The 19,100-nt window shown below is 44.4% G+C and overlaps 1 pseudogene across 1 annotated transcript in view; it reads right to left on the reverse strand.

Moving 5' to 3' along the window:
- Window positions 1-3,812: 3,812 nt before the first annotated feature.
- The window catches only part of LOC149323503 (RAS protein activator like-3-like), a 70,311-nt pseudogene continuing 55,023 nt past the window's right edge, over window positions 3,813-19,100 (reverse strand). The window contains exons 14-19 of the transcript XR_016276121.1: window positions 15,006-15,109; window positions 11,598-11,886; window positions 10,121-10,243; window positions 6,203-6,402; window positions 4,982-5,057; window positions 3,813-4,454 (exon numbers count right to left, since the gene is read on the reverse strand). The product of XR_016276121.1 is annotated as an RAS protein activator like-3-like (transcript). The remainder of the gene's footprint in view (window positions 4,455-4,981; window positions 5,058-6,202; window positions 6,403-10,120; window positions 10,244-11,597; window positions 11,887-15,005; window positions 15,110-19,100) is intronic.

Consider the following 19,100-nt stretch of genomic DNA (forward strand, 5'->3'; position numbering starts at 1 on the left):
ACAGGAGGATAGACGTAGATAGATGTGGCCGAAATGGATGAGGAGAATGACAGGAGGATAGACGTAGATAGATGTGGCCGAAATGGATGAGGAGAATGACAGGAGGATAGACGTAGATAGATGTGGCCGAAATGGATGAGGAGAATGACAGGAGGATAGACGTAGATAGATGTGGCCGAAATGGATGAGGAGAATGACAGGAGGATAGACGTAGATAGATGTGGCCGAAATGGATGAGGAGAATGACAGGAGGATAGACGTAGATAGATGTGGCCGAAATGGATGAGGAGAATGACAGGAGGATAGACGTAGATAGATGTGGCCGAAATGGATGAGGAGAATGACAGGAGGATAGACGTAGATAGATGTGGCCGAAATGGATGAGGAGAATGACAGGAGGATAGACGTAGATAGATGTGGCCGAAATGGATGAGGAGAATGACAGGAGGATAGACGTAGATAGATGTGGCCGAAATGGATGAGGAGAATGACAGGAGGATAGACGTAGATAGATGTGGCCGAAATGGATGAGGAGAATGACAGGAGGATAGACGTAGATAGATGTGGCCGAAATGGATGAGGAGAATGACAGGAGGATAGACGTAGATAGATGTGGCCGAAATGGATGAGGAGAATGACAGGAGGATAGACGTAGATAGATGTGGCCGAAATGGATGAGGAGAATGACAGGAGGATAGACGTAGATAGATGTGGCCGAAATGGATGAGGAGAATGACAGGAGGATAGACAGTTAAAGAGGAATCCTAGCCTATACATGAATGGTATGATGAGAGAAAGAAAGGACCAGAAAAAATATCAAATTAGGCTCATGGCCCTTAGACTTGTAGGCAACAGGAAGTACAATGAAAGGCAATACCTTATGATTTTCCAGTTGCAGCTGGGATGGGGGCTTGAATTTAAAACTGCCTCTATCTGTACAGGTCCTTTTGTAGGGAGAGAGCAGAGAGTTCCACAATACACTTTCTCCAGTATGCAAAGGGATCTTGTAGCACTTTTGCGAAAGATAAATGTTTTTTCCATGAGCTTTCATAGACTTGAGTCTAGTTTCTTCCAAATGCATTTGTGGTAGTAGCCTCAAGTCTACGAAAGCTCATACTACCAACTTCTTTCTTTCCGTTAGTCTCAAAGGTGCTAAAAGATCCCTTTACACACTGATTTTCCGGACTAGCCTGGCCATGTCTTTGAATACTTTCTCCAGTTCTGGATTGAGCAGGACAGCTCATCTTACCAGTTGAAACCCACAAGTTCATACTGTCCAACTGTTCCGGTTTGAGAAGGATGGCCTAGGTTAATCTTCTTCCATGTCACTTTCTCAGCTGCTTTTAAAATGTCCTGGTTTCTTTCTCTTTGTCCCCTGCCTACTTCAGTTGCTGAAAACTGAGTTTAAAGTACAAATATGGTTTGGAATCAACTCACTGGAAGAGAGAAGGAAAGAGAGAATGGGACAGGGTTTTGCGTTTCCCAGAAGGATCATTTCTGTCCCTTGTCCAATAAAACTCAGTACTTTAGCTATTCTAAACTCAGTACATAAAGTCCAAAGTTTCTCTGTCTAAAACAGTATTTTTTGTGTGTTTTTCCTTATTAATAGTGTTCACCCTCTTGTTGCCTGGCCACACTGTTTTGGCCACGCTCTAATGTTGTTCAGTCACACATGTCCTAGTTTTCATCTCTGAAATGTTGGAGGGTATCCACTGGGTGACCTTGGGCAAGTCCCTTGCTCTCAGCCTCAGGGTAAAGCAATAACAACCCTCTCTGAAAATATCTTGCCAAGAAAACCCCATGGCAGGGTTACCTTAGGGTTGCCATAAATATGGAACAACTTGAAAGCACGCAACAACAATAGTAACCACAAGAAGGTTTGTTCTGGAAACCACATCAAAGCAGTTTTATTACTGGGGCATTAAAAATCAAGACGTTTAAGCCCATCACAAAGAAAAGCAAGATGAGAGGGTCTAAAAATTAAATTCATTTCTCAGTTTTAAACCATCAATTCCAATTTCTGCTAAAGCACATGGGTAGTAATAAAACATAACATTAAAAAGAAAAACACAAGTACCGTATATACTCGTCTATAAGTCGACCTTATGTATAAGTCAAGGTCAACCTTTGGGGCCAAAAATGTGAATTTTTATATGACCTGTGGATATGTTGAGAGTCAGACTTAAGGAGGCAGCCCAGCAGGGAAGAGGCTGCTGGCGATCGCTTGCCCTTCCCCGCCTATCCCCAACTAGGCTTTCCCCCATGGAGGAAGTCCTGTTGGGTAGAAACTCCAGGGCGATCGCTTGCCCTTCCAAGCCTGTTCCCAACTGGGCTTTCACCCACAGAAGAAGCCCACTTGGGGAGAGGCTGCAGGGCAATCGCTCGCCCTTTCCAGGCTCTCCCCAACTGGGCTGCCCCTTGTGGAGGCAGCCCAGCTGGGGAGAGACTTGATCGAAGGACCTATTCCCCCATGCGTAAGTCTACCCAGGATTTTGGAGACTATTTGGGGGCAAAAATTTCTTGACTTATAGTCGAGTATATACAGTGTATGGTAGGATTGCTATGGCTGTAGAGAAAATGAGCAATTAAAGAGCCAATGTCAGTTCAGGGAACATGATTTCACATGGCATGCCCTATAGGAGATCCCAGTTTGTGGCCCTTTTCATATAAAGAACTGGTTAGTGCTGCTGGCCAGAAAAAACAGGAGCTGATAAACTAACATCGTACAGGAGGACCTGGTGGAAGACTCAAATCCTTCCCATGCAGACTTTCTAGGGCAACTTGTGGTCTGCCAGATGTCTTGTGATGAAGGATGATGGGAGCTTCAATTCAACATCAGGAAGGCCAGGGCTTACCCACCTCTGTTCCAAGGTGTCCTATTAGCCTATATAGACCTCACTTGGGAGGCTGGAGTCTTTGGTCTAAAGAGTCAAAGTGGTGGCTCCTGGTCCAGTGCCAGTCTGTGAGCCACCAGCTGCTGTTCCATATTGAGTTTCCAGAAAATAAAGTAACAGTTGTAGCCAATGGGCACAAATATAGCACCAATCACTTGAACTCTGAGGAAAAACCCAGGTGCTGAGTTATATACAAAGCTTTGAAAACCTATTTTCAGGACTATAATTCCCAGAATCCCCTAACTAGTATGGCCACTGGCAATACTAGCTGGAAGTTCTGATAGCAGTAGTCCAGAAAAGTAACTTTTCCTAGCTCCAGGTATCCTTCATGGTAGGAGAGGTCCAAAATTGTTAGGAAGAAGCCTGATCAGAAAACACAAAATTATAAAACAGAAGGTGGAGGATGGATCTGGGTTAAAGACCAAAGGAGAAAGGTGGGTGAAAAGTCCAGAATCTGTCTGCCCAGGCCTGATTTCTCCATTATCTGTCAATGTCATTTTCTCATCCAGATTCTTAATACAGGGAGTGACTCTGCCTGAAAGAGAAACCTGAATGGAAGAAAGAGACCCTGCCTGAAAGAAAAACAGGAGTCTGGGGGACTGTTGCCAGGAGTCACAGGGAGCCTCCTTCACCCATCACTTCTGTTTGCTCCTTAGATCAGATCACTCTCTCACAGAGATAACACACTCACATGCACCTGCCATCACTGCCTGTGTTTTGAGTCTCACTTGCAAGACAAAAGTGCTTGGCGGGGGGGGGGGGGGGGCGGAGGAAGAGAAGCGGTGGATTTCATCAAAGAGGAATACAAAGGAGTTTATCACACGGGAAGAATTTCTCTTAATTTCGAATGAAAAGAAAGTGGGGCCAGAACACATTTACGTGAATTCACTAGTTCAGTGAATTTACGTGAATTTGCATTCGAACTGACTTCCCATTGCCCGAAAATAGCTTTCCATTGCCCGAAATTGCCTGTGGTAGTCTATCACGTAATAACGTTAAACCCCATGATTGCGTTCGGATTGCCATTGGATTATACTTCCAATTTCCCTTGTCTGATAAACTCCAAAGAAGCCCTTGCAGGCTGAAGCACCAGAGCCATGATACAGTGAGAGGGTGCAGCCTCCCAAACAGAGGGCTGGAAGCAATAGCAACCACCTTTGGGCATTGGAAAAAGGCCAAGGAGAAAGTGCAAGGTACAGAGGACAGAAGGGCAGGTCCCAGTCAAGAGTCCCATCAGAACACTGTACACATCAGAGTCACTCTTGGAGGGCCAGAGGACTGTCAAATGGAAGGGTCACCTCTGACACCTTTCAGACAACTGGAGCTCTCCTGTTTAAGCTGACCCTTGTAAAGGCCCACAGTAGATTGGCATGTTCTGCATGTTGAGAGCCCAAGGAAGCCAGACTAGATCTCGTCCCCATTCTGAGTTCTGTTTATCCACACTGGCCCCGAGAGCTGTCGCTGCAGTGAATTGGACGTCTTTCCTCTGTATTCTAGCGTCTGGCTTACAGCATGGAGAAGCTGGTCATGTTTCCTCTCCATTCCTGATAGGTGGTGTTCCTGTGAAAGATAAGGAATTAGTTGCCTTGAGAATGAGTCGTCTAAACCCCAGTACCTTTCAGTTTTATGTGCATGCATACGTACACATACACAGAGACGAAAACACTACTGGGTGAATGGGTACCACTGAATGATCAAGGAAGCAAAAGTCTAGCCATCATCACACACCCAGAGTGTAGCTCAGCATATGAGGTCTGTCTGGGGCATAGTGGAATCAGGCGACCATTTTCCCAGGATGTTCACCAACTCATACTTTAGTACAGTGAAATGGTGTGTGTGTATTTGTGAGAAGCTGTGCATTTGTCAGAATATAAGAGAAAATATTAGCTGCCCTTTGGAGTGAGTACTTCGTTCACCAACATGAGCCATTACTGTTTCTGAGTAAGTACGAATATTCTGTATGCCTTGTCAAATACCCTGGGGCCTATGTTGATTATATCCCTAAAGAGGTTTCATATTTCTCCCAGCTCTCAGGTTCAGACCACTGGATTAACACAAAGCCTTCAATAGCTCTGGAGAGCCCTTACCAATTGCTTGGTCTTCTCCTCGCTTGCTAGAAGCTTCTCATGCTCTTTCTTCGAGTTGGCCTCCAGACTTGATACTCTGCAATAGAAGAGGAGCCAGCATGGTCTAGAAATGTAGATGAGTTCTGGTTTCAACCTCCCTACTCCTTGCCTAACTAGCCTTGCAACAGCCTTGGTTCACTAGCTAGCTAGCCTTGGGCATAACACATCTTTCAACCTTGGGTCACCACCTGCAAAACATCAGAAAGATTATATGGACAAAACAGACATGAAGCTCCCCTTTTTTTCAATAAAAGGCCCTGACTGTTCTGCCCCTCTAAAGTACTACTGTGACGAGACTCTGTGGCTTGCAGGGATTAGAAGTAGCGTACCACAGGCTTGGAAAGATGAGTTGCTAACAAGGGATAAACAATCAATTAGTTCCAGTTTCTCTTACTTTCTTCATCTTAAATTTGTTACATCCCATGTCCAGATCAGTTTGTGACATTAAAAAAAGTATGAATAAAAATTTGGATGATAATTTTGTACATATTTTTCCTAACAGGTGCATTTTTGAAGGCACTTTGTATTCATTCTTGCAAGCTGCTTTCCTTGATATAATACTTTGTATTCCACTCTCTGCAGCATATGCAACTGCACCTGCAAAGTTTGAGAAAGATAGTTGTTTGAATGTTGGACTATGATTCTGAAAACCAGGGCTCAATTCCCCACTCAACCACATACCCACTAGGTGACTTTGGGCAAGTCACACTATCTCAGCCTCAGGGGAAGGCAATGGTAAACTTCCTCTGAACAAATCCTGCCAAGAAAATCCCATAGGGTCACCAGTTGGAAACGATTTGAAAGCACACAACAACAACAACAAGTATTTGAGTTCTACCAACTGGGGTATTTAATACTGTTAAGTCTTTATTATGGAAAGTGAACAAAATACTCCCATAAGTGTATACCTGTACATGACAAAACATATGTAGTGCGGAGGGAGGCTCTTATGCCTCTAATGCAAAAAATTAGAGCTCTAACAGCCCCTCTCCCCCCTAGGAAATGGGGGGAAAAATTCAGCAATTCCCATCAGCTCTATCCAGCATTGCCAGTGGCAAGGAGTATTGTGTGAGTTACTTTGCTTGCATTTGCCCACTACTGAACTCAATCCAGGACTCAGCCCAACAAGACCTGGAGAGCCCATTCCTGGACTCAGCGAGTCATGGGGCTTGGGGCTCTCACCTGTTGCTTAGCTTCACAAGGCAGCTCTCCATCTCCTCCAGCCTCTTGCACAGAATCCCTTCCCACTCCTGAAACCTTGTTTTTTCTTCCAGAAGCACTTGATTCTGTGCCATGAGGCTTTCCAGCTGATCCTGAAAGAGCTTCTGCTTCTCCTTGGCTGTTGTCAGCTCTGCCTGCAGCTTTTCCATCTGCCTCCCATACTGTGGGATACAAAGGTCAACAATTAGCCAGATGTTTTGGAGCAGTGGACTCTACTGGTTCACCCTAAACTGGGCAGGGGGCATATGGGACAGAAACATGACAAGGGCTCAGAAGCAGAAATCCCACCCCATCTAAGAAAGGAAAGCAGACGCCAAAGAAGTGGAGGAGAAAAGCTGGAAAACGGCTTTGGGGTCTGTTCCATTCCAGAGAAGTGAGGGGGTCTAGATTATGATCCTTCAAGAAGTATAGTAAGGATTTTTTTTTGTACCTGAGCTCACATAACTGTGCATACCCCATTTAGCAATAAAGAGTCCTTTCAAGCTACACAATTATAGTGCTATGGTTCCACCTTTAACTGCCAAGGCTGCATCCTATGAAGTCCTGCAGTTTGTGGTTCAGTCAGAGGCACCAGAAGAGCTCCTTCGGTGAGAATGCTAAAAAACCCTTATAGAATCACAGATTGGAAGGGACCTCAAGGACCATCCAGTTCAACCCCCTACCATGCAGGGAGACACAATCAAAGCCCTCCCTGCAACAGATGGCCATCCAGCCTCTTTTTAAAGTCCTCCAAAGACCTTGAAAGAAGGAGACTCCACCACCACTCTCCAATGGACCATCTTCCACTGTCAACAGCTCTTACTGTCAGGAAGATCTTCCTAATGTTGAGGTGGAATCTCTTTTTCTGGACCTTGCATCCATTGTTCCATCCTCAGTATGAAATCCCTTCAAATATTTAAACAAGGCTATCATTTCACCTCTTAACCATTTCTTTTCCAGGGTAAACATACCCAGCTCCCTATATCTCTCCTCCTAGGGCATGCTTTCCAAACCCTTCAACATTTTGGTCACCCTCCTCTGGACATGCTCCAGCTTCTCAACATCCTTTTTGAATTGTGGTGCCCAGAACTGGACACAGTATTCTAGGTGAGCCCTGACCAAGGCAGGCACTATTACTTCCCTTGATCTAGACACTGTGCTTCTATTCATGCAGCTTAGAATCACTTGGGCCTTTTTACCTGCTGCATCACACTGTTGACCCATGTTCCCTTTCACACGTAGTTTTATTCAGCCAGGTGTCCCCCATCCTATATCTGTGCATTTCATTTTTCTGCCCTAAGAGTACCTTACATTTCTCCGTGTTAAATTTCATTTTGTTAGCTTTGGCCCAGCTTTCTATCTATTCAGGTCATTTTGAATTTTGATCCTGTCCTCTGGGGTTTTAGCTATTCCTCCTAACTAGGTATCATCTGCAAATTTGATAAATATGCTCCCAATTCTGTCATCCAAGTCATTGATAAAGATGTTGAATAACACTGGGCCCAGGACAGAGCCTTGTGGGACCCCACTGGTCACTTCTCTCCAGGATGAAAAGGAGCCATTCTTGAGCACCCTTTGGGTTTGGCCAGTCAACCAATTACAAATCCATGTAACAGTTACCTTGTGTAGCCCACAATTCAGAAGCCTGTTTGCAAGAATGTCATGGGAAACTTTGTCAAAGGCCTTACTGAAATGAAGATATACTATATCCATAGCATTCCCTTCATCTACCATGCTGGTAATTTTATCAAAGAAAGAGACAAGATTTGTCTGGCATGACTTGTTTTCCTGTAGTTTGAATCCATTGCTCCAGGTCCTTTTCTCTGGAGCAGCAGAAAACAAACTTGTTCCATCTCTAAGTTGCTCCTCAGAGGGCTTTATGGTTTCCAGACCCTTCAGCATTTTGTTCACCCTCCTCTGGACACATTACGACTTGTCCACATCCTTCTTGAATTGTGGTGCCCAGAATTATTATTCCAGGTAAGGGCTGACCAAAGCAGAATAAAATGTTTTGGTACCAATACCAAGCTAAGCTCTTTTTTTCCTCCTTCCCCCTTAGCTGGTGTGAAGAAAAGGAGACTTCCAAGAGTCGCAGAGAGTAAAGAGACTAAGGACTTTTTCACAAGTGGACCTATGGGCTTCCATCCCTAAAATGGTTAAAGTGCTGGCATCCTGGAAAAGCAAGCCCATTTGTTAATGGTTATCACACACAGAGCACAACAAGAGGTTAAAGGCACATTACTTAGGGTCCAATGCAAATTTTGGTATCAAATGAAGGAGGACAAAAACCCATTGCTAGCTTAGAAATAGCTTGACTCAGGCTTGCATCCTTCCAAGGTCGCTAAAATGAGTACCCAGATTGTTGGGGGCAATTAGCTTGCAGTTGTAAACTGCTTAGACACTGTTAGTTCAGTATGAAGCGGTATATAAATAAAGCTGTTTGTTTGTTTGTTTTCTGCACATGCTCCAAACTGTCAGTTTCACAAGTGCAGTACACTCCCACATGCTCCAGGGAGGGACGAGAAATGGGGAGGATAAAACTCTTTGCCCCAGAAGCCCTAGAAGCTGTGTCAGAGGAAGGCAGGAAGAGGCTTCCCTTTGCAAACTCCGTAAAATCACACACAAAGACAGACACACACACATATACACACGAGAGGGGGGGGGGGGAGAGGAGGCTGGGTCCATAAACCTGCCTGATTCCAGCAAGGGCTGATACTCCCAGATGCCCTCCTTTCCCAGGACATGTCCTCCATTTCTCCCTCCTGTCCAGAAGGAATGCCAAAATGTCCTCTCTCTGCCTTCTCCCACCAGCTGATCCCTTAATTAGAGGCTGCAGGAGGAAAGAGAAAGCAGCCAGGCAAGGGAAGTGTGTGTATATCCCTTCAAGAACAAGGCTTTCTCCCTCTCCCTCGCACAGCAAGGGACCCGGGTAAATCTGGGAACAGGAGGCATCTGGAGGCTTGGTTTTCAGACAAATGCCATCACGTGAAAAGAGTGAATTTGCAAATGAAATGGAAATGCAGATCGGTAGTTTTGTGAAAATGCTTATTTCCTGATTCACCTCACTTTCTGTCTGGAGTCTGTCCTGTTTGCATGCAGCATCAGGTGAAAAGCAGCTGCAAACTTGTCCCTAATGCAAGGATGACCCTGCATTGGCACCAGTATAACTTTCCAATTTTCCCCATGTGAAAAAGTCCTAAGAAGGAGCCTTGGTGACACGGTGGTTAAATGTCAGTACCACAGTCAGAACGTTGTGAGTTCGATCCCAGGGCTCCAATGTTGACTCAGCCTTCCATCCTTTCATAGGTCAGTAAAATGAGTACCCAGCTTGTACACACTGCAAACCCATTAGAGAGTGCTAAGCACTATAAAGTGGTATAGAAATGTAAATGCTATTGCTATTGCTACTCTCTAGAGGCTGTTCGGAAGTGAAATTCTCTGCTGCCTAGCCTTAGGCTCAAGTTGCCAACACAATCATAACACAACACAAGGCCAACTCTGCTTGCTTCCTTTTCTTTTCTACCTTCTGAGACTGTCAGGGGAAGGGGGGGAAGTGGAAGAATAAGGTGACAAAGCTACACTGTGCAGGAGCAACCGGAGCCTGCAGGGCGGGATGAAGGTTCTGGTAATGCCACAATTCTTGCACAGTTCTGTTTCATAACCACTGCCGCATATTAACCTACTTATCAACCTGTGACAAAGGAGAAGTACAGGTTTTGCTGTTTCAACTGGACCATCCGGCCAGGACTTTTTGTAGTCCCTTAAATACAGGATTTTCCAGGTTTTCCAGGACAGATGGCAACCCTAGTCAGCCCATAAGATAGAGTCTGGACCTATGAACGGCATGTGAGATATGGCAGAATGCATCCAAGTGGATTGATGTATTTACTGCTCTATTACCTCTTCCAGTGGATGCACAATATACAAGCCCCTTTGTGTTGCAGCCACCTCTTCTGAGTGCCGTAGCCAAGGCACAGTAGGTTTCCTAGGAAGTGATGCAGATGGGCGCAGCTTTGAATAATCCTGGAACATAAAAACATTATGGAGGGGTCAAATCAGAAATGATAAGCACGTAAGAGACCTAAGGCTCATCCCCAAGGCTTCAATTAAGAGTACGTTTCTCAACCTGTCATAGAAAAATGGAAGCGATATTTGAAAACTTTCCTTGAATCTGTGCTCACAGCTGCAGATGCATCAGCAGGGCCAGCACAAAGAGATCACACCAAATAATAAGATGTGGGGATCCTGATGTGCCCTATGGGGCTTATCAGAAGCCCCATTGCTCAGGGGCAAAATCATCCTTTGCATGTTTAAAGACTCAGGTTCAAGCCCCACCATCTCCTAATATTGCCCAGAAAAATGACCCAGAAAAATGGAGGTAGGAGAGCATTTTGACTATATGTTTTTTCTTTCTGACAAAAAGCAGAGATGGTGAAAACAGGAGATCAGATGCCACTCTCTTGCTTGTGTCTTCTTAACAGGGCTGATGCAAAACCATCCCACTGCTGAACATCTAACCACAATGATATATTTTAAGATTGCATCCAAAGAAGTGGGTTTATAATAAGAAGCAGTTTTAAAGATGCTGCCACATTCGCCTCCTCTGTTTTATATTAGGAAAGAACATTGTAAGAGTGGCTACTCTCCTTTCATCTATGAATTCCTACCGCAAGAATAATTGTTTGGGTTATTTGTCTCTTTATTGCAAAGTTTTGCATTTAAAAATCACAGGTTTTTACTAAAGCTAAAATTCTGCAGTCAGAATAAAAAGCAAATAAATCTATACCTAAATATACTTAGATCCATTGAAATAACAATAACTCTAGTCATGTGTCTGTCATCAGTGTTTGATCAAGCAGTTGTAAAGAAGCAGTAAGAGAAACATGGAAGGGCAGGGGATTATCCTGATACAAAGAAAATTTGCAAAATTTCTCCCCTCCCCCCACTTGACGCAAAAAGTTTTAGGCTTCTGTTTGATTATTTCACCATGTATAAGAGCAAAAGGACCAGAGCTATTTTCCATTTTGTGCAAAACACAATCTTTTTTGGGGGAGTGGGAACTTTTGAAAATTCTTTGCAAAACCTTTCCAAAGTGAGAAAAATAACCAAAAAATGAATAGTAACACTCATGAATCTGCACAGCAGAGAAACAACTGTTGAAATGGGTTATTTTAACCACAGTGAGATTGTAATAAGCAAAGATTTATATTCCAAATCCTAAATGAAGGGTTCATTCTGACCCTATAAAAGTAATCAGGGCTGTGCAGGTTCTACTCATTTAGTCCTAGCCCAGGAGACAACTGAAGACAGGCTGAGTCTAGGCAGCTCAAAGACCAAGCCTGAATGGTTAGGAGGCCCAGTCTGGAGCCCAGATTACCTGCATAGCTTTTCTGTTCTGTGGGCCAAAGATGTTAGACTCAGGGCTGCTTTCCACCACATGCTCTGTGCTGCTTTGCTTGTGGAGACGCCGGGCCCCCTTGCTCTGAGTTGGGACACTCTGAGTGCGCTGCACTTTGCTCCTCGCTTTGGCTTGGTGCAAAGGAGCCAGTGGCTCATCCTTCCTTGGGCCCTTCTGGATGCTGGTCATGGACTGGCTCTTGATCAAAGGGTTGTGCTTGCCCAGGTCGCGTGGAGGCACAAATCCTGGCTTCTGGTTTTCTGCCTGCCTGGATGTAGGAGAGGGGAGAGGAGTCAGTAGAGAGCATAACCCTGATTCAGGACCAGAATCAGGGACGTAGCCAAGGGGGGTTCCATGGGGTCCGGACCCCCCTTCCGTTAGATACAATGAATGGCGCGTGCTGCTGCACCACCACACCCAAGCCCCATTATAATGGTGGTGTTTATCACATGGAGGTTTTTGCAGCTCTGATCCAAAGCCACTGCGGGTCCAACGATGCAAATTCATGTGATAACGTGATGTATTACCACATGTGATTGCTTTCTATGTGAGGTCGTTCCGAGGCACATCCACAGTGAATCAAAAGTGACTCCTTATTTTGGTGAATTCGGTAACAAGCGAATTCACAAAAATTGCTTCTAAGCTCACTTCGATTTCACTCCGAATTGGTCTGGTGTGGAATACAACTTTGCTTCCATCCCAGTACATGCCCCCCCCAAACCTCCAAGCATGATGCTGTGCTGCAATTTTGCCCCATTTGCTTCCAGTGCTCCTTCAAGAACAGATGTTTGGATGTAGCTGACAGATATGATTTACAGCGCTTTATAAATAAAAGTTAATAATAATAATAAGAAGAAGAAGAAGAAGAAGAAGGGAATGAAATAGGTGGCTGGGGGGAGAGATGGGACCGGGGTGGGGGGGGCACTGGAGGCTAGGGGAAGCAACAAACTTCAACTTCCAGAATTCCATAGCACTGAGGCAGGACAGTTAAAGTGGAGACAAACCGGATTATTTCCCCAGTGCGGATGCAACCTAAGAGAAGGCAACTGTTACAAAGGGAAGGAGAGTGGATTGGATTTAGGGAGGTGGTACTTTAGGGAGCATGGAGAATAGTTATAATAATTATAATAAAAAAAACAAAAGATGTTTTTAAAATAATAATAATAAGTTATTTTAAAATAATAATAATTTGTTTTAATAATAATAATAATAATAATAATAATAATAATAATAAGTTTTTAGTTTGCTGAGGCACCAGAGCTCTCTGGCAGAGAAGGCTCAATGTCTCATGACACTACAGTTCCCAGAATTCCATAGCACTGAGCCAGGACAGTTAAAGTAGAGTCAAACCGGATTATTTCCCCAGTGTGGATGCAACCTAACAGAAGGCAACTGTTACAAAGAGAAGGAGAGTGGATTGGATTTAGGAAGGTGGTATTTTAGGGAGCATGGAGAATAAGGGAAACCAGATCATTTCTGCACTCCTCCAAAATGAGTTTCCTTCAGATCCAAAGGATTTACTTTCAAGTAAACCTGCAGCTTCTACACTGATTAATTTGCAGTGAAAGAATTTTGTTGTTATTAATAATAATATTTCAATAATAATAATAATAATAATAATAATTTATTTTTAAAATAACAATTACTACTACTACTAATAATAATAATAATAATAATAATAATAATGTAGAACTTCCCCCTTGGGCATCAGATGTGGATGATTTCCTTCAGTAGAACCAAGAAGCGTTGGAAGGCGTGTCAGAACATCTCAGTGAATGGACTGATATTAGTTTGCTGAGGCACCAGAGCTCTCTGGAAGAGAAGGCTGAATGTCTCACAACACTACAGTTCCCAGAATTCCATAGCACTGAGCCAGAACAGTTTGCAAGAAGCAGGTGGGGGGATGTAGGGAAATCTGACAGGGAGAATCAGGATACATTCGCAGGAAGCAGGTGGGAGGCATGGAGGGAAATCTGACACGGAGGACCCAGGATACATTCTTAGGAAGCAAGGGGGCATGGAGGGAAATCTGACAGAGGGCCCAGGACACATTCTAGAGTAAATCGAGTCAAAAATAAAATAAAATAGAAGGTAAAAAAAAAGTGAAGCTGTCATTCACATGAGGCTAGCGAGGGTGTCCCAGGTACTCGCCTTTCATCCCTCCCGGGGCACTCTCTTAAGAAGCAAGGGGGCATGAAGGGAAATCTGACAGAGCGAACTTAGGAGCATGGAGGGAAATCTGACATGGAGGACCCAGGACACATTCTTAGGAAGCAAGGGGGCATGAAGGGAAATCTGACAGAGAGGACCCAGGAGCATGGAAGCTGTCATTCATGTGAGGCTAGCACGCATGTGAAACTGGAACCAGGAAGTGGCCCCCTTCTTCACCCCGGAAGTGCAAAGATTCACGATGCGTTCAGACCCCCACTGAGCATGCGCAAGGGTCCCAATTCGAATAGTTGAATCCGCATGGTATGTACCAGTGTGGTAATACAATGTGCACTCACTCCACTTTGACCCTGTAATTACCACAATTTCATTCTTCATGTGTGATAGTTCATCACGTGAATTGCCTTGGATTCGAAGTGACTTTGCTTCACCCTCACTACGGAGGTGCTTTGAATTGGGGCTCTTGTTTCACGTGTGATGTGGATTGGTGGCACTTAGTCTGGACCCCCCCCCCCTTCCCAAAATCCTGGATATGTCCCTGGCTTAAGCACTTGAACCCTGAACTCAGTCCCAAAGCTGATCTTGATCTGGCTATTGATTGCACAATAGCACTACTGGAACCAGAGAGAGGACTATGTGAAATCTCATCCTCCATGAATGATGGGGATGTGGGAATCCACCCACACTGCACAGGGATTTGTTCGTGATTATTCATTTGAAAAAGATCTAAGCTCTACAATTTAAGTTATGCCAATTTAAAAAAATGCATAATACATTCAGCCCTATTTATTTAATTTTAATTTGATATTTTTATTATTTTAAAGATGCACAGCTCCCACTAGGGAACTGCATGTGCCCAGAAAGATTAATGGGGGAGCCTTGTGAAGTGGGTCTCATCTTCCTAAAGGCATTTCAAAACATTTGAAAATGTCCCAAAGGTAGCTCCACCTGCCTATGAATCCTTCACTCCACCCATATTCTAGATCACAGAGAAAGAAAGTCCACTTTCTAATGGGCTTGTGGCTATATAGGGAATATGCCTTCTCATCAGCACTTGATACCATGGCCAGTTCAATCCTTTACATCCAGCTGCTGAGTTCTCTAGTCACTTTTCTTCTTGTTTTTCATAATGTCCTCCCTTGGCCCCATTTGGTGTAACCTCCCAGTCCTCGCCACATATGACCAGGAGCATGCAATACAAGGCCAGTCAGTCATTACCTCTCTGCTGTGTTTGACTCAAGTCGAACAGAGACAGGTACTGGAGTTCCCTCTTGGATGGCACGGAGGATCGTGGGCAGAGGCTCCAGCCTCTCCTGTGTCCGCTTACAGAAAATAGAATGGAAATGGTTGGTGTAAAGGAGCCATCCACTTATGCCATGAAGTGTGGGTCTTGCAAAAACTGGAAATTGGTTCTACTGGTTTGGGCAGGGGCTGGCTGGGGGATTTACTGGGAAGGAGCCAGGGTGGCACACCAGTTTGAGGTGTCAGACTGAGTGACCAGAGTTTTTATCCCCGCTGAGCCCTACTGGTTGGCCTTAGGCAAATCACACTTTCTCAGCTTAGCAATAGAATGTACATTTCTATATCTCTTCATAGTGAACTCAGCACTCCCTAAGCAGCTTACAATCTCTAAACCAATTGCCCCCAACAAGCTGGGTATTCAGTTTATACTGACCTACAAAAGGATGGAAGCCTGAGTCCACCTGGGAGCCCTCTGGGATCAAACTCACAAACCTATGGCTGCAGCACCTGCATTTAACCACTGCACCACCAGGGCTCCCTTCCTCTTCAGCTTCAGAGGAAGACAATGGTAAGCAGCTTCCCCAAACACATTTTGCCCTAGAACAGGGTTTCCATAAGTCAGTGTCACCTCAAAAGCAAGGAGCTTATTCCATTAACAAATAAGACATCTTACCTCTTCCGTCTTGAATTCAGGATCTGAGATTCTCCCGGATGTTATCATAGCTAAATTGCCACCTATCTAGTCGGGATGCCACCACCCGGATGCATCTTGGGTTAAAGCCTTGCTCATCCAGCACTTTTTCGAAGTTGGAGAGCTTCCTACTACAAAAATTGGCTGGCTGAGTGAGCATTCAACCTGAGATGCATCCAGGCGGTGGCATCCCAGCTAGATCGGCAGTGATTTAGGTATGATAACATCCGGGGGCATTCCAGATCCTGAATTCAAGCTGGAAGAGGTAAGATGGTTTATTTGTTAATGGGATAAGCTTCTAAATAACAACAAAAACTGGCCAATGACAGCAGAGAGCCATATTCACAGCCCTGACCAGCTGAGTTCAGCAACTTTTACACTTGACTTGGATGCATTTATAAACAAACACACACTCTTCAACTTATCTTAAAATTATCTCCACAGACCCACCCCTACCCAGAATTTGAAAAATATATAGTGTTGAATTACAACTCCTAGAATCTCCCTCCCAACATGGCCACTGGCCATTTGGGAAGTTGTCATCCAAAATGGTAACTTTTCCAAATTCTGGAAGTAATTACGCCACTGGAGAGCTGTAGGATCAGGGGAGTGATTTGCATGTGTATTGTTCTGTTGTTAATGGCAGGCCTCAGGGTCTGCAAAAGAGGATTAGTGTCTGCGTGATTAGTGCTCATTGTCTGCTGGGAAACCCCTGACCCTGGGAGATTTCTCATTTGCATTTGTTGAGTCTTCATCTTGCTATTTTTCACGACTAGTAGCCAAACTTTGTTTATTTTAAGGGTTTCCTCTTTCCTGTTGAAATTGTCCAGGTGGACAATTTCAATGGCTTCCCTGTGCATCCTGACATGGTAGCTGTTGGCATGATCCAGAATTTCAGTGTTTTCAAACAACATTTTTTGTCCAGTATGGTTTATAACATGTTCTGCTACTACTGATTTTTCTGGCTGACCCAGTTAGCAGTGTCTCTCGTGTTCCTTGATTCTTGTTTGCACACTGCGTTTGGTGGTCCCTATGTAGACTTGTCCGCAGCTGCATGGTATGCGGTAAATTCCTGTGGCTGTGAGAGGGTCTCTCTGGTCCTTGGCTGAGAGAAGCATTTGTTGGATTTTCTTCGTCGGTTTGAAGGTTGTGTTTCCTCACCAGTTTCCCTGTCAGTGACTCCTTTGATGTATGGTTAAAATACCTTCCCTTTGGGTGGTGGTTTGTCTTCCCTCCTCTGGGTTTTTCTGGGCCTGGCAGCCCTTCTGATTTCTGAGCTGGAATAAGCATTAGCCTGTAGAGCCTGGTCCAGGTGTTTCAGTTCATCTTACAAGAAGTGGGGTTCGCAGATGCGTTTTGCCTGGTCTACCAGTGTTTTGATTGTGCTTCTTTTTTGTCCTGGGTGATGGTTGGAGTTCTTGTGCAGGTATCTGTCCGTATGTGTAGGTTTTCTGTATATGGCAGTGTTCCTTCCTTTTCTTTTTCCATAGTGAATTGGATGTTGGGGTGGAAGTTGTTCAGATGGTTTAGGAACACAGCCAGAGCTTCTTCTCCATGGCTCCAAATGATGAAAGTGTCACCCATGTATCAGAACCAAGTTGTAGGTTTTTTCAGTGCTGTTTCCAGAGCTTGCGCCCTCTGTTCATAGAATCCATTGTCCCACTGGAAATAGCTTATGGTGAGGCAATGTTTGAACAGGGCTGTGATGTCTTCTGGAAAAATCTGTTGGACGATTGTCATGGTGTCCATTATGGGGACTTTGGTGAACAGGGAGACCACATCAAACTGATTAATATGTCCCCAGGTTTTAGTTCCAGGTTCTTGATTTTTCCTATGAAGTGAACTGAGTCCTTGATGTAGTGGGGGGCCTGCCCTATATGGGTTTGTGATTGTGTGGCCAGAAACTTGGCCAAGTAATATGTGGGGGATCCAATAGCACTCACTATGGGTCGGAGTGGAATGGAATCCTTTTGGATCTTGGGAAGTCCATATAGTCTCAGTGGGAGAGCCTCAGATTTGCACAAACTTTGTCTTGTGGTTGGCTGAATTGAGGAGTTTTGATGAGAATGCTAGTTTTTCTGGTGATTTTGCTGGTTGGGTCTTGTTTCAGTTTTTTGTATATTGTAGGATCCAGGAGTTCCTTGATTTTTTTGTTTGTATTGTTCTGTTTCCATGATTACTGTGGCATTGCCCTTGTCTGCTGGGAGAATGATGATTTCTGGATCCGAATTGAGGTCCTTGATGGCTTTTCTTTCTTTTTTGGTTATGTTGCTGGGAGGTGGTTTTGCCTTGCACAGAATCCGTGCTGTTTCCCTTCTTATCTCTTCTGCTTCCTCCTATGGGAGATGGTGTAGGGCAGATTCAATGTGGGCAATGATGTCCTTAACAGGGATTCTAGTGGTGGTTACTGCCAAAGTTGCCTCCTTTGGCCAGGATGGATGTTTCCTCATTTGAAAGTTGCCGCTGTATGAAATTGATGATGGTCCGTGACATATCCAGACATCAGAAGGGCTGCCAGGCCCAGAAAAACCCAGAGGAGGGAAGACAAACCACCCCCCAAAGGGAAGGTATTTTTACCATACATCAAAGGAGTTACTGACAGGGAAACTGGTGAGGAAACACAACCTTCAATGGTTTACAAACCGACGAAGAAAATCCAACAAATGCTTCTCTCAGCCAAGGACCAGAGAGACCCTCTCACAGCCACAGGAGTTCACCGCATACCACGCAGCTGCGGACAAGTCTACATAGGGACCACCAAACGCAGTGTGCAAACAAGAATCAAGGAACACGAGAGACACTGCTAACTGGGTCAGCCAGACAAATCAGCAGTAGCAGAATATGTTATAAACCGTCCATACTGGACAAAAAATTGTTGTTTGAAAACACTGAAATTCTGGACCATGCCAACAACTACCATGTCAGATGCACAGGGAAGCCATTGAAATCCACAAACACCTGGACAATTTCAACAGGAAAGAGGAAACCCTTAAAGTAAACAAGGTTTGGCAACCAGTCCTGAAAAATAGCAAGATGAAGACTCAACAAATGCAAACGAGAAATCTCCCAGGGTCAGGGGTTTCCCAGCAGACAATGAGCACTAATCACGCAGACACTAATCCTCTTTTGCAGACCCTGAGGCCTGCCATTAACAACAGAACAATACACATGCAAATCACTGCTGCCTTCCCAGGTCACACAGTATATTTATACCCAACTCCTTTCCAGGCAAGCATTCTCTGAAGATGCTAGCCACAGATGCTAGCAAAATGTCAGGAAGAAACTCTTCTAGAACATGGCCACATATCCCAAAAAAACTAAACAATAATGGCTTTAATAAATATGAACATAAAATAACTAAAACATAATCTAACTGGTGA

This window comes from Sceloporus occidentalis, unplaced genomic scaffold (genome assembly GCF_023333645.1).
Source record: "Sceloporus occidentalis isolate IW3139 unplaced genomic scaffold, rSceOcc1.0.p SCAF_1, whole genome shotgun sequence".
Lineage (NCBI taxonomy): Eukaryota > Metazoa > Chordata > Lepidosauria > Squamata > Phrynosomatidae > Sceloporus > Sceloporus occidentalis.